The following is a 16,662-nucleotide window of genomic DNA, read 5'->3' as shown; positions in this document are numbered from 1 at the left end:
TTCCATTTTTGATATCCATCTGGGATATCGAAATAAGTAATCATTATATAATTATAATTCCGATGGATCATTACAAATAAGTTTTTATAGATTTTTCTAGTCTCAAGACTGAATATGTACATATAATGAAAACGAGTTATTTCATACATATTGATACTTATTAATTGTAAGCTGTTTAATTAAAATATATATATAACTGATTTACAGGCATTGATTTCAGGCTAAAGTTTCACTACTTAATTGTGTTTATTGCATTGTAATTCATTGTCACGTTTCAACGGAAAATTTAAAATAATTAAATCAAATAATTTGGTCCTTTCAATGCATATTTTGTATTAGAAAATTGCAATACAAATCGCACAATATAAATAATCATCTAAAAAACTGAAAATATCATATCAGGTTTTTGAAGTAAATCAACATTTGCTTGTTTATATCATGATTTTTTTACTTAATAATGTTTAAAATTGCAAAATAATTTCTAAATATTATTAATGTACTTTCATTGTTACAGCCGTACTTTGAAATTATTATTAAATTGCATTACGTCGGGCGGCGGAACGACTATTGCATGAAATTTTTAGTTGTAATAATTCGTTTTTATAATAAATACATGTTTATTATTGTGAAAAAGTAAATTAGTGTTTACCAAATAATCTATAAAATGCAGTTGTTAGGGTTGAGTGAGTGGCAAGAGTATTAAGTTAAATCATAGCAGATCATCTATTGAATGGTCAGCAGTAAAGTGCCGAATGGAGTATCCAAAGCGCTAATAAAAGTGTAAAATGTTTAGTCTAAAAACTAAGCGCGAGTGATGTAGTGCATTATAATTTTAAAGTGGAGTAATTATAATCAAGACACCGCTCTAATCAATTGCTTAGTATATTTTGATATGTTTGATTGTCAAAAGCTTTGACAAATACTGTGCGGGTTTATTTTGATATTTTTGGTCGAATGCAAAATCTATTTCCCTGCATCAAAATTGAATCTTAAGTATGAATTTTCGTGTTAGTATTTTTAGGGGTGGACAGGTTTAATGACACAGTGGTCATAAATACTCGTATTATATCTTCGCATAAATAAATACTTGTGTAAGTATTTATTTATGCGAAAATTAATAACAATGATGAATTTTTTCTACCTTCAATAATGGGCATTATATAGCAACCATACAGTGTCGTAGCGTACAGTGAGGTTCCCAGGGCGATTCTTAAAATTGCCGCCACCCCCCCCCCCCTTATACATTTTTGGCATGGTCATAAAATCAGAATTTTTAAAAATAATTAATTGGTTATTGTTAAGCTCTTGCTATTCATGGATATATATATATATATATTAATGTATTTAGGGTTAAGTACCACACTAAACGATCCCATCGCAAATATGCCGCCCCCAAGCAAGTGCCGCCCGGGGCGGCCCGCCCCTCTCGCCCCACCATAGCTACGACACTGCAACCATGTATTTCTTTAAAACACCCATGCTGTATATTGACTATAATAAGTTTAACTATCAGCTGTGAAGTTTCAATTTTATAAAAATTGTATTGGCATACGATTTTTACGTTTTTGTTAATTAAAACCTCAGACAACTGAGATGGTAAAATTAAAATTGTCTTTCCTATATTTTTTTATATGGTTTTGGAAAAAAAATTTCACATGTATTATAAAGCCTAATCTATAAAACAATAATATATACATCGTCATCTATTTAGTTTTTTAGATTAAAATATCCTAATCGAACATATACATTTGGCAGCAAATTAAAAGATTAGTTAAGCTCCCGATACAATGTGGCACATATGACTACTATTTAAACTTAAATACACACTTTAATATATTACATATTTTTTTTAAATAACTGTGGGTTTCAGTCATCTGCTACTAAAATATTTTTAAACCCTGACCCACTTAAAAAAATAAAGTATCATATTTTAATTTCTTCGCCATACCAATGAGATACATATTCACTTTATCGCAAAGTTTGCTTAAGTTTCACCCGTTGAAAACTTTTTTGTCTCTAATTTGATCAAAAACTTTTCCAATTTTTTCACGCAACCCAATACTTACCACGCTTTTTCGCATAAAATGCCATCGAATGAGTGTTGGAATTCCATGATAAGCTTCTATAGCGCATTTACCATGTGAAAGAGATACGTGGATCAATTGTTTAGCGGCTTTTTCATACATATAATACATACACCTAGAATGGCATTTTATGAATGAGCCCCTATCAATTTCTCGCCTCGGGCTATAAAACCCACCGGTTTCCATGAAATTCAACTCTTTCGGCCAATATAACTCACTTGTCTGCCAGACGTAGATGAATCGATATAAACACCGTAAATATATAGACTACAACGCATGTATCTTATTCGACGTACGTGACGACCGATATGTGGTTGTATTCTATACATAAGTATATACTTTGTAACTAATATATAGCTAAAGAAAAAAATATTTCTAATAAAGATTTTGTAAAATAGTATATTTATCTAGGTCATGCTAAAAGCGTATAAAAATAACAAAGATTGTATGATTTTAATAGTGAAAATGCTTGTATTCAGTAATTATTATAAAATAATAATCCAAAAATATTGTACAATCAAGTTGTTATATGATTTATTTATAATACTTTCAAACACTTATCTTAATCCATTTAGTGATCCGGCATCTAATTCGCGCAAAATTTTTATTTGCCTATGTAGTAAAATTAAATAAAAACGTACATTGATTTTAGACGTCACAATTATTGTAATATATAAAATATTTGTATTGGGAACTCATCCTTATGCTCATTATCGCTTTTCCATTTTCGGTTACTAATATAATTTTTCTCACGAATTCCGCAAATAACTTGATGTAATATCGTACGACACGTCGGCACGTGAGGCCTCTGTGGCAAAAACCTTTTAGGGTCGAATTGTGTTCTCTTCCAACACATTACATTAACGTTTTTGTCCTGCTAAAATAACCAATACACTTTACGTCCTTGAAACTTGGCACTTAAACGCACAAATGTGCGTACAATACCGTAAATATTATTCGAATCGTCCTTGAAATGAAAATGGATTTGACATCAAGCAAACGCTCTTTGTGCGCCGCCGAGAGATGAGAATTTCGCTCGCTTTTCACCGAGCCCAATTTGACCTTTGTAATTAGATTTGTTTGATACAAATTGAATTTTTGTAAATGTCTCGCGCACAAGACTTTGGAAAATATAAAATTAAATTCGTGCCGGTTAAAGAAGTTCGTTCCGGACTTGCGTTGCTCTAATCCGGTCTTCCTTTGCTCTAATTCTGAGTATAAACAATCAAATGAGTATATATATAAATATTATTTTATTAGACGTTAATACAAATACATAGGGTACAAGTTTTTTTATAAGTTTATTACGAAAAAAATAGTGCTTAATTGTTGATACCGTGTATGTCAAAGAATGCACACTTTGTATTAAGATTTCCTCAAAAAATAAAAATTGAATCTAGAATATCAAATGCTTTTTTTACTTGCTCTCGAAAATTGTACAAATATCACTTTTCTGCCATCACTAAATAACTGGACCTTCGTGGAGATGATAGCAGTAACTAGGCCCATGCGTTATTCTTAAACACTAAAGCTGATTTACTGAAACCGTACTTGTTGAGATTTTCGCAATCCTTTTTGAATGATTTATATTATATACATACAGTATAAACAGTGATACACAACTTAAATTATACGGAAAATATACATATGTATTTTTTATAATTTATCACAAATATAAGTCAGGATTGCCAACTTTTTAAAAAATACGACTTGTTAGTTTGGTTGCAATATCTAAAGAACAACATAAATATTATTTAATCTAAATTAATATTTAATACATTAATACCGCTGATTTTAAGAGTAAAGATCGAGTGCAGAAAAAAGTTGAGGTTGATTTTTCAATGAAAATCTTTTTCTCTTATTAGGCACATTTCCACCTCTCCTTAACTGGCCGCCAAAGTCATACGATTTAATCTCCTTGATTTTTCTTTTGTAAGGTTATGCTAAAAGTCATGTCTATGCCGATAAACCCAAAACGTCAGAGTATCAAAAAAATGAATATCCGCTGAGTTATAGCCGAGATACCACCCGAATGTACGAAAAAAGTACTGGCTGCTGCAAAAGGTCCAGAGGCGGCCATTTCATTGTTATTATTTTTTATATTTAATAAAATATATCCAATGTTTGAATAATAAAATAATCCGAAGATATAATTAAATGTGTGTGTTTTTTTTTAAGTTGTGTCACCTTTATATCCGAATATCAAAAATTGATGTTTTTCTGGTAACCTCTTTATATTTTGATATTATTCCAAGTTGAATAATTTCTATTCTAATTGCGGATACACGTTTGCAGAAATTTATATGAAGTGTCACTAATAATGATGTGAATTTAGTCTGCGGGCTACAATGAATAGCTTGATGAGCCATATGCGGCTCGCGAGCCACGGTCTGCACCACTGGTTTTCACTATGACGGACAACCGAGCCGATATTTCTCTTAATTGGATGGTTGACATTTAACTCGTACTATAGCACTAGAGTCTGTCTATTAAGCTAAACAAAAATATACTTATGTATTTTTATTTAATATCTAGATATTTTTTATATAAACTTATTTTTTTAATAAACAGAAATATCAAAAATAAACAATTTTATAGTTTAACCGTAAGCTCATATATCGGCTTTTATTGCATCGTTAAAAATACTCTAAACCGATATATTGGCTTTTCTTAATGTGCTATTTATTACCAAATTTTCAACATATTTTTAATAGAAACTGTTAGGTATAACGCTAAATTATTTTGTATGTTTTTGATTATTTTTATTCATGAATGTATATTAGTTTATACAAAATAAAATAATAAGTGCTTTTAATTACCAAAAATATTTGTTAGAGAATGATTTTTTTTTATTGCTGCTCTATTATTTTTTATAAATTTAGATTAGGTCTATAATAATATTTTTCAATACAAATACAAAAAATATCTAAACATCTTGATTATTCATGATTTCAATTTTTCTAAATGCTTTACAAAACAGGTATTTTATATTTTTAACCTAATTACTAAGAGGATTAATATAACATTTAACTAAGAACGTTGTAATTTAATTGTTTCCAAACTTCATTGAAAAATATTGAATCAATATAGCAGATTCTTGTACTTATTTTTTAAAATTATGTTAAAATTAAATATAGCTCTAAAGCTAAAGCTGCTTAGTACATGACAAGATAGCTAAACCAGATCTGTATTTTTAAATGTCAACATAAAATTAAGCACCTTTTCAGAAAGCTCCTCAATTTTTCTCTTGCTATATAAGCAATTCTTAATAAATATTTTTTTATAATTTTCTCCTTAAAGTAGTATAACTTATAGTTTAATAAACTTATGTTTTTTCTTAAATAATAATAATGTATCTCTCCGGAAATGTTTTTAATCAAATGATTAGATATCTAATTATTTTCTTCTTAAAATTTGAACCATTTCAAGTGTTTTTTCGATTAAATACCAAAATAAATTTTACAAAATCTAAATACTTCATATTGTTATTTTTAATACATAACATCTAAATTAAATTAAAGATCGGTATCAAGTTATGATGAAGTGTAAATTTTAGATTGTTTTATATAATGAAATATCTTATAAATATCCGAGCGCCTAAAGCTAATTATAATCGTATTACTTAACACAGTTTGAAAAAGATGGCTTGAGAAAAATTAAAAGGACCTTAGGTTTAAAAAACTGGATAGAAACCTTTCCACGAGATCTAAACATCGTAAGAAAAAGTTAAATATAATGTTCATTAATGCACTATGTTTACTATAAATAATGCTGTAAAATTTACTATATTTTTTTTTCTTTAACTGGTCCTGAATATTGCCTTAATATTTAAAGGCACATATTAATTGTATAAAATTATTATATTTTTATGAAATAAAAATTGAGAGTGCTAAGAAGTCAGCACATCTTTATACTAATATAATTCTAACTTGAATACAGAAAATTTGCAATCTTTACAGCTTTAACAAAAATAAGTCTGAACTCTCTAGAAAGCTGTTAAGCTGCTATACATTTATTATAAAAAACGCCAAAATATTATATTTAAAAAAAACAATAAAGCATTACCATTATTAAATTGTAATTTTGTTTTAATAATACCTGCTTTTGTAAATACCTCTTCTATTGTTGTTAAAGTCAGCTTCACCATCAGCAGCACAGTAAATAGTTTATCCAGATTTTCTGTTCTAGTTGGGTTTTTTGTACCTCAAAAAGTATAAGTTTTAAAGAAGTAACTTTTCAGTGTTTGTAATATATGTAAATATTTAAACAAATAATTGCTTTTTTTCCACATTGTGTTTTAGATTTTTATTGCACAGATTTTCAACTAATATCCTTTATCTAATGTGAAATGAATTAAAAACTTAATAATTAATATAATGATTCAGCAACGATACGCCAATTATATTGGTCATGGTTAGTAATAAAAGTTTATCGGTAATTGGAAGCAACGTATCAAACGCGTTAGCGGTGTTATCAGACTGATTGACTATTATAAACGCCAGCTTTCTCAAATACATCGTGCGTCTTGCGTAATTATTAAATTAAGTTGTGGCCTAATACTTAATGTAATTTTTTTCAAGATATGAATAGGCAAATAATAAAAAAATATTTGTTAAGCTTAGGTACCGTAATATTGCCAGTATTGATTTATTACTTATCTACAACATTAACTTCATATGCAAAACTAATTTATCAGAAGTTTTCGACGTATTTTTGTTACTTATTTTCTGACATCTGTAAAATTTTATAAAAAATGATACAACATGTTATCAAATTTACAACTTAACTGTCATATTTTTTTAATAAAAAAATAATATTTGCGTGAAGTTGATAATGGTACGAAAAAGCGATTTTCCGTCCCCATGCAGGAAACGTGACAAATATACATATGTTACAACGTTTTAGTATGAGGGTTAATTAGACATGAAACAAATATGTACTCGCTTCTCGAATTTACGTCAAAAGCAATAAAACAGTGCAGTGGGAACCCTCGGTACGACTTACGGTTGCGGCAATGACACACGTCTCACATGTCGGCTAATGTTATGACACAGCAATATGTGTCGCTACATATAACATGCAGTTCTGTAATGCAAATGCTTACAAATAGAAGGTATATGTAACAACATAAAAATTACATATTAACGAGTTGTTAAATTCTACTTACAAGCGCATCACTCTGTAAACATTTTTTTTATCTTTGTCATAAGATTACTACAGTTTTTATATTCGCACGCGCGTTCACATCCACTCGAAATTTACAGCCGTCTATTAATTAAAAGTTCAAGAGGCAAGTGGTGCTCCGATCACAAAGCGATCTTGTCTATTAATCTACACAACGGGGTGTATAAACCGACCCTGCGAATATCCTCCATCGTTCGCCTAATTCCACGCCTCAAAGGTAGACGGTGGTCTATGTTTAGGGGATGGACTTTGGGGGCGGTCGGAATGCGACGTTTAATTAACGCATGAAGGGGAGGGAATTAATAGCCGGAAGTGATTGAATTCGGCGGATTATGATTGATGACGCGTAAAATTGGCATCTTCTTTTCGACGCTGAGAAGTTCACCCGCGGGGCGACGTTTGACTGATTGATCCCGCGGGATCGCTGTCCCGATTGACGTGTAACGTTTAAACGCAATTTGAGACGACGTCTCGTTCTCAATTTGTACAAAGTTAAAGTGATGTCTGAATTAAATATTCATGCGATAAGTGGTGTGGAAATTATTATTGGACTTGCGGAAGACGGAGCATAAGATTGATTGTTTAGTGAGAGAATATATTCTTCATAGTTTACACATATTATTTCCCAACGTTGCTTTCACTATTAGAATCATTTTTCAGAGCTATTTTTTACGCAGTCTATTGTATTGGTTTTGATTTATGATTTTTTTGTATTTCTAGCTATATTTTGAAACTGAGAAATTCGCATAGAGCAGTGTCTGAATAAAAGTGTTTAGCTTCAATGTAATTAAGCTATCTAGTATTTTCAATAATGCGCTACTTTCCCCCCAATTGATATAAAAATGGAACGTTTCTACTTCTATAAATTATAAACCTTTAGCTAAATGAAATATATTAGCTTCATTATATAAATTTAAATTATACAGCTTCAAATTACTATGCAAATTAATAATATACACGCGCATGAAAAACTAGCTTACGCAAACAGCTACATTGTTATGACCGCGCGTTAAGTTATGACCAACGCTGTAATCAAAGGATTAAACAATGATTACAGCTTTTGCGTTACGCGGTGCAAATTTATTCATGAAATTAGCGGAAAATTGTTATCATACGTGTTATTATAATCCTACAAGATTATGAATGAACATTAAAGATAAAATTATCGCGCGCCACGCTTGTAGTGTGTTCAAACACTAATTTACATTGTAAATACGATGGTTAATAATTTATAAAATAATGCACAAGCATGTATACTACAAGTATATTTTATAGATAGATGTCTCGATAAGATCTTTGTAAGGGTCGAAACCTTGGGCGGTTTCAGATCCTCCTTTCGGTAGTCGAGATGTTTTAGTCAAGGGGTTTCCGTAAAAGGTAGCTATTTGAATTAGGTAATGATTTTAACTGGCATTTTGCGATCTTAATGGATTTAGACGATGTAACAATCTATTTTATTATATAATATATTTTCAAGAAATTGAGTGTTTTCCCTCAAGGTTGATAATAAAGCAAAAAATATGCTTTTTCTTTAAGGCATGTTTATTTCAATATTTTTTTACAAGTAGTAAAAATTCTGATTTTGACGGGTTTTATTACTGTTTAATTTAGATTGTGCTGTTAAATTCGTTTTGTGTTTTTTTTTATGTGCCATTACGTATTTATTTTGATTAAATAGTATACACATAAGCATTTTATAAATACTTGAATATATTACCATGATCTTAAACTAAAAATAAATTACTTAATTCAGGTTTTATGTATGTAAAAAAACTGATGAGATCAACTAAATATATTTTAATACAATTTAATTTAATTTAATTTAATGCTAGACATAGACAAAGCGTTTGATATATTTATGTTAGTATGAAACAGTCCTTTATATATTACGTTAAATACCACATCTAATCTAACTTATAAAACCATATCTTAATAAAGCATTTATTTATGTTGCAGTAAAAGACAAATTTCCTGAAAATAATACCTAAAACATTTCTTTTTAATATTTACCAAAGATATTTTTAAACCATCGAAGTGTGAAATGAATCGTACAAATATCCCTAATCCAAGTAATTAAATTATATCTTATTAAAAGATTTATTTTTGATCCGGTAATAGACAAAAATTATTTTATGAGATCAATATCTGCTGCAATCTCACAATAAGTCTATTATGTCTGCACTACACACTCTGTAAGTTGGCCATGGTTGGTCAAGGAATAAGAATATAGTGGGTTACTTGGGTCGAGCTCGGTTCTGCCCGCTCTAAAATCTCTCGGAAGTTATCCGAGGTTACCGAGAACGGAAGGTAAAGTGGTGGTAATTCAGTCAACTTGGCAAGCTTCAAACGCTTCCAAATATTTCGGCAAACGGACCGAAGTCGGAGCGCGAGCGGTGAGATACTTTCCCCTTTCGCTCTCTCACGTGTTAAGTGACAACAGTGAGAGAGATAATGATATGTTTTTTTATCAAACTGAGATAGAACGAGTAACTCGCTTCAATTTCAGTATGCGCGTAGACGTCCTATGGTCAACACGCATGTCGAGCGCTGCATCGTAGTCACGTGGTCAAGTTATAATACCACATACTTATCAGACTCTTATTGACATTTTTGAATATTTTAGGGCACCAAAAGGAATTAATTATATTTTTGATAGTATATTCTTCTAACAGATATCGTTATTATATTTTTTTTCATATAAAATTATATAATTAAAAAATAATTAGAAGTATTTGATTTTGGTAAAAAAATCGTTTCGAATATTCTTATGTATTTTCCTAGATCGGTTTATATAAATGTCACACCATAACGAATTCTTATTTAGAATCGATGGCGACAAATTCTAGGATAGTCACATTCTGAAGTATCATTTTTATGCCTTATGGCATTTTGCAAAAGCCGACAAAGATTTTGCGTAAATTGAATATTTACGACCGAAAAGTTTTCACTGATATTGTATTGGTGAGTGCCCACACAAACTTAATAAAATGACAATTTAAAAATTGCGATTATTTGGTACATTTTTTGATCGCGCGCAAATATGCTAGCTGTACGTGACAGAAGCCGCCGTCCAGACGGCATATGAAATTTGCGACAGTGTGGTCGCTTACTCGAAGTCGTAGGTCTCGGCCGACTTCGAGTAAGTGCATCGAGTGTAGTGCATGCATTAGATCGTAACCATTCCTAATGTTTACCAATGATATTTCTAAGCTATCAAAGTGCGGTATCCTGAAGCTCGTATCATCATAAAATGCGGCGCTTTCTCAATGTGCTCTTCTCAGCCTAAAAAATATTAAAAGTAATAAATTTAATATTTATTGAACAAAAACTAAATTTCATAAACACAAACAAACACTTAGATACAATGTTTTAGAAAAAAATGGATAACTCAAACAAGGCGGTCAAAATTATCTGAAAAATGGTATTATACACGATTCTGAAATAATGCCTTCTATCAAACAAGACATCTAACACAAACATTAAACTATGATAAAGCAATGCCTTGTACTCAGCACTAGTAAAAACTAATAGCAAATATAGATTATGATCAAACAAAATTTATGCATGAACACTATATGCAAAATTTTTCAGTTATATTTATGGTATTAGCTAATTTAATTGTTTATATATATATATATATATACATATTACAACTTGTTTAGTCTATGACTTGTAAAATATTTATGTGTGTTTACATTAGTTAACCATTTTTGATTTAAATGTAGATTTTTATATTGAGTGATATATTCGACAAAAGTTTATATAACACCACCACTTGTATCATATTATATTTTTTATGTCAACTGTAATATCAAATAAACCATTAAAAAAACCCAAGGAATGTCGTAGCTAAATCCAGAAGGATATTTTGCCGCAACATCTACAAAATATAGTCAACCTCGTATAGCATAAACATTTATTTTTATTTGTTTATACATAACTTGTCTGTATCTCGTCCAAGGACGACTTTTCAAGCTCTAAATAAAAATATTCAGCTTCTTGTAGTTACAAGATTTATATAAGAAAATAACATAATCAAAATATTTAAATTCATATTAATATATTTGTATAAACTGAGAGCTTTAGAAGATTTTTTGTATATACAATACTTTGTGTGAATCTCTTTCAATGATCGGTAATGAAAATATTTTAATATTGAAAGTAAATTCACTCTTTTATAATAAAACGTCTGCCCTTGCGACTTTTTATTGCCATTGCGTATATATATAAATGTGATACATATAAATTATTTATTCATTTTGTGATTATTACAACTTATTTTAGAGCTTTATTCGTTATTAAATGTTGAGAATCATCGTCTTGCTTACTATTTAGTCTCGGATAAGGAAGTAGTGCTCGTTTTAATTATTCAATCAAGAAGTTCTTATTATTTTTTAAATCATAGCTTTTATTCCACCCCCAATATTTACTGGACTTGGTCATTTTCGACTACCACTTGCTTCATTCGATAGAATATTTTTAAAGTGGAATAAAATTCAGTACACTAAAAAAAGAAAAATCATTTATTTTTTTTATTTCTGAACTAGAACAATTTTACTAAAAAATAATTTATTATTTATTGGGTAGGTGAAGAAAGGTTGTACAAAACCATTGATACAATATCAAATAGGAAAAAATAATAAATAGTGAAAAAATGTTTTAATGATAAAGACACACAGTATTATCAAAATCAATATAACATATGTTAACCTAAACAATAATATAGCGACATGATTAATAATTTTAAACTGAAACTTGTTTATCAAAAAGTAATTTGTAGTACTTGCACAAGAGGCGAGTGGAGCGAAGTTGTAGTCCGAGCGTCGAGGTGTAGTGTAGTATGTCTAATTCGGTTTTGTGCCGCGTTATATACATCGTTATGCGTATAAACCGTATCCTCACCTCGTACATTGGAAAATATTGTTAGAATGCGGGAGTTCTTGACTGCTAGGTCCGCGGGCACCGCTCGCGAGACTTTAGACGCGCATTCGCGCGTCTCATGACTTGTACATGAACGAGTCGCTACATGGCAAATCATATAATTAATGAACGATTCAACGAGTTCGTGGCCCAACTTGTCATAACAAACTCTTTTAATCACTTCTTAAAGTTTTTGTTAAATTGGGCAATCAATATGTTTTCATTAATCAGTTATATTACTTCAGTGCCAGTAAAAATATTTTTTATTTATAACCTTATCTTTACTGCATTAATTAAAATAATGATAATGAAGTATAAATACATTATTATTATGCAGTCAAGTTGCAGTGAAAAAAAATCCAGAAATTTGTATACAGATAGTCAATAGAGAAAAATACCTTCTATTCTGGAATATAAAACACACCTCCATAAAATTTGACTCTCTAAATTTCGCACAGTTGCCTGGAAGCATTTTTTCTGTATCTTTCTGTATCATAATGCACCTTATCTGATCCTTATAAATTTATTTTACTCTAATCAGAGGGCCTCATTTTTTGACAATCTAAAACAGTACAGCTTTTGTATCGATTGGTCCATTCCATACGTGCTAGAACCATTTCTTTGGTCAATAAAAATCACCTAAGCACATTCGTATCACTCTACTTTTACTAAGGATAGTTATTTTCACACTTAACCCAATTTATTGCACCCATTTTAATTGTTTATAATCGACAGACTGTCTTGTTGATAATACACAATAATATATATTTTGATTGAGTCTAATTTGCGATTTACATTTATATTTTATAAATATTTTCACCACGAAAGCTGACAGTTAATTGGCTAGTTAGCTCATTAAAAACAATATTGACATTCCCTAAAATAAATGATAAAAATACCAATTAATTCCAAACAGGGATTACGAAGATATCTCACATGATTTACAATTTCTAGAAGTGTTTTTACGCTATTATGTGAATATATTGTGAACATATCATCATTGTACATTTATAAAATCTGTAGAGTTATGATGATTAGATTAATAATTTATATATAAAAAAAATAAACTTAATTTTATTATTAAAAAATATAAAATTGCCTATTCATTGAATTACTTTTAAAAACTCAATACTTCACCTTACGAAACTTGTTACTTATCCAGCTCAAAAGAAAGCGTTACTCAAGCGCTAAAGTGCCGTCTGCAGTATTAACGTTTAACGCGTCAAGCCTTGACGTAGTTAAACCTTTTTTTTTAACATGACTTAGGGGCTAAACCAACTTTTCTCTCTTTCACTTTGCCCCCATCGGATTATTCGCAATGGACAAAAAGGAAACTTTGCATTCTCGAGTGTCACTCTAAGCGCCGAGATCTTCGCGAAAGAATGTGGACTTTCTTTCTTGTAATGACGCCGCTTATGCTGTCTCGTGTTTTTCCTTTTATTCTTTTTTCTATTTTTTCACGCAATTTCTCACGGAATGGGCGCCCTGGGGAATTTTCATATGAAAATTTGGAAAACGGAAAAAGAATACCGCGGAATTCCCGCGCACTTTTTCTCCCATCTCGTCGCATAAATTGATTTCGCATTATACACTCATGCGTGGGTTTTATTTTATCAACATGCGTACACTCACATATGAGTAATAACATTTAATTAAGTGAAAATATGTTAAGAGTTTTAGTGATTTAATAATAAAAAGTACACGTTTGTTAAGAAGTATTTTTCGAATTATTTAATAAAAGCAAGGCATCAGTGGTAAAAGTCAATGTTAAAAATGTATATATATATAATTCAACGCTTTAAATTTATAATAGACAACAATGAGTATTATTTATTATTATTTTATTAATTTATTTAGCTTAATAGCTAATCTTTACATCTAACAAATTTAGTAAACATATATAAAAAATATATAAAAAATACATAACAGAAAGAAAAAATAAAAATATACAATAATAAAGACTTAATATTATAATTTATTTCTATATGTACGAAGGTGTTTTTTTATTCCATTTATGAAACTCGTTATATTTTTGCTGTTTCGGATTTCTCTTGGAAGACTATTATATAAATCAAAACCTCCGTACATAACTCCCCTAGCCGTACTCGTTTTCTTATACTTAATTATCTTTAAATTTTCTCTATTTCTAGTATTATATTTATGTACATCTTTATTTCTTATTATATACTTATTAAAATATTCTGGTAAAATATTATTTTCTAAGTTATATATAAATACTAAAACATTCATACTCAATATTTCTTGAACATTCAACCATTCTAATCAATCAATCATACTTTTACAATTAGTTAATCTATTTTTATTTAAGATTAGTCTCATTGCCTTATTTTGTAATTTTTGCAACATTTGTTTGTCTAATTTATTTAACATATTTAATAGTGTTGCACAATAATTAAAATGGGGCAATATTATACTATTGTAATTTTTTTTTTTGTATTTATACTTAATATATTTCTTAATCTAGATGATAAACCTATTTTTCTACTAATAATACAATGTTCTTTAAAATATAATTTTGTATCAACAATTACTCCTAAATATTTTATATTATCCACTATTTCTATACTAGAGTTATTTATTACTATTTTGGTACTATTATCTAACACATTTTTATAATTAATAAACATACATTTAGTTTTATTCTCATTTAATTTAAGTACATTATTCTTTAACCATATTTCTAATATACTTAATTCATTATTTAAATTATTTACAATTTCTTTAATGTTATCACCTATGCAATACATTAATGTGTCATCCGCAAATAGATGAATTTTACATTTTTTCACGTTATTAACTATATCATTAATATACAAAATAAATAACAATGGTCCCAATTTAGACCCTTGTGGTACTCCATAAAACACTAATTTCTCTTCAGAATATACATTATTTATTTTAACTTTTTGTTTTCTTTTATATAAGTAATTATTAAACCATCTTAAAACTATATCACTTATACCTATACTCTCCAATTTCTTTAACATTATTTTTCTGTCTATTGTTTCGAAGGCTCTCTTGAAATCCAAGAAAACTGCTCCAATGATTTTGTTTGTATCCTTAGCCAACAGCCAATCATTTATCACTACTTGTAATGCAATTTCAGTGGAATGCTTTTCTCTGAATCCCGATTGTTGTTCACATATTATGTTTTGAGAAGTAATAAATTCCTTTAATTGTTTGATTACTACTTCTTCTATTATTTTTTCTATACACGGTAGCATGTTGATTGGTCTCATTTCTTCAACTTTTTTACTATTTTTTATTTTAGGTATAGGTACAATAGTAGCAATCTTTAAATTTTCAGGCATTTCTCCTAAGGAGAGTGCTTTATATCTAGTTCATCAGTACTAGTTCCTTTTTTAAATTTACATATAAGGTAAGGTTATATATTTATATATATATATATATATTTATATATATATATATATATATATATATATATATATATATATATATATATATATATTTATATATATATATATAAATATATATATATATATATATATATATATATATATATATATATATATATATATATATATATATATATATATATATATATATATATATATATATATATATATATATATATAGTCTGTGGGCTTAAATGTACCCTTTTTATTAGTTACACAATAAATCATAAATAAGTTGGTGACTAGTACCTGAAAAATCTGGGTTCGTCTCTTAATATTTTTTTATTATATTGCAGTTATTAAAAAAATATAAGCAAGAAAATGATTATACCCAGTAACATGTATTATATTTGTTAATACTAGAATGTATTAGTTTATTTGTAAAATGAATAACATTATAGAAGTAAACGTTTTATAAGAAAAATGGTTTCAACGATATTTGTTTTACACCTTGCAGACTGACTTAGTATTACTAGCCTACTGTTGATGAAGACAATATTATATTTACATTTTATTTATATAAACACCATGTACATATTTATATATATGGATATATTTACATATAATCGCATTACTCAATTCAATATTTATCTACATAATCTTCTATTTATTGCCATATGAATAATCTCATTTAATAGAGTACCAATGCAAATATTAGCACACATATGAATGGCCATTAGTTGAATTTGGAATACGTTAATTCAGATCTAATAGAGAGTCTAATTTAATCGGCAGTTAATACCCTTTCTGGAATTTACTTTGTGTGTACACGTGTTTAGGAATGGTCCGCATAATGCTTAACCAGATTAAACATTGAAATTAATACCCATCATTAATAAATTGCGACATTTCTTACTAAATATTGTAAAATAAAATAACGTTACGATTATATTTGTATCATGAAAGCAAATGTGTAGTGCTTATTTCCAAATCACAATGTTAGAGTTTTCCAAAGAGCGTTTTTTTTTCTTCCTTATTCATAAGGGAATAAAAACAGGTTTTAAAGAGGTTACTTTCAGAATTTTCAGATTTATTAT

At 28.7% G+C, this 16,662-nt stretch overlaps 1 protein-coding gene and 1 long non-coding RNA gene across 2 annotated transcripts in view; one reads left to right on the top strand and one right to left on the bottom strand.

Annotated features, from left to right (window-relative positions):
- Nucleotides 1-16,662, top strand: part of LOC148227535 (uncharacterized) — a 209,639-nt gene that overhangs the window by 181,979 nt on the left and 10,998 nt on the right. The window lies entirely within an intron of this gene.
- The window catches only part of fz (frizzled class receptor), a 178,469-nt gene continuing 177,005 nt past the window's right edge, over nt 15,199-16,662 (bottom strand). Inside the window, exon 3 of the transcript XR_015812098.1 lies at nt 15,199-15,814. The gene's annotated coding sequence lies outside the window, so the exon portion shown is untranslated. The remainder of the gene's footprint in view (nt 15,815-16,662) is intronic.

The sequence above is a fragment of the Plectrocnemia conspersa genome, unplaced genomic scaffold, assembly GCF_051122295.1.
Source record: "Plectrocnemia conspersa isolate PC_06_02 unplaced genomic scaffold, ASM5112229v1 ptg000013l, whole genome shotgun sequence".
In the NCBI taxonomy this organism is placed as follows: Eukaryota; Metazoa; Arthropoda; class Insecta; order Trichoptera; family Polycentropodidae; genus Plectrocnemia; species Plectrocnemia conspersa.
Note: the sequence above shows the minus strand (reverse complement) of the source record. Positions and strands in the feature narration are given on the sequence as shown.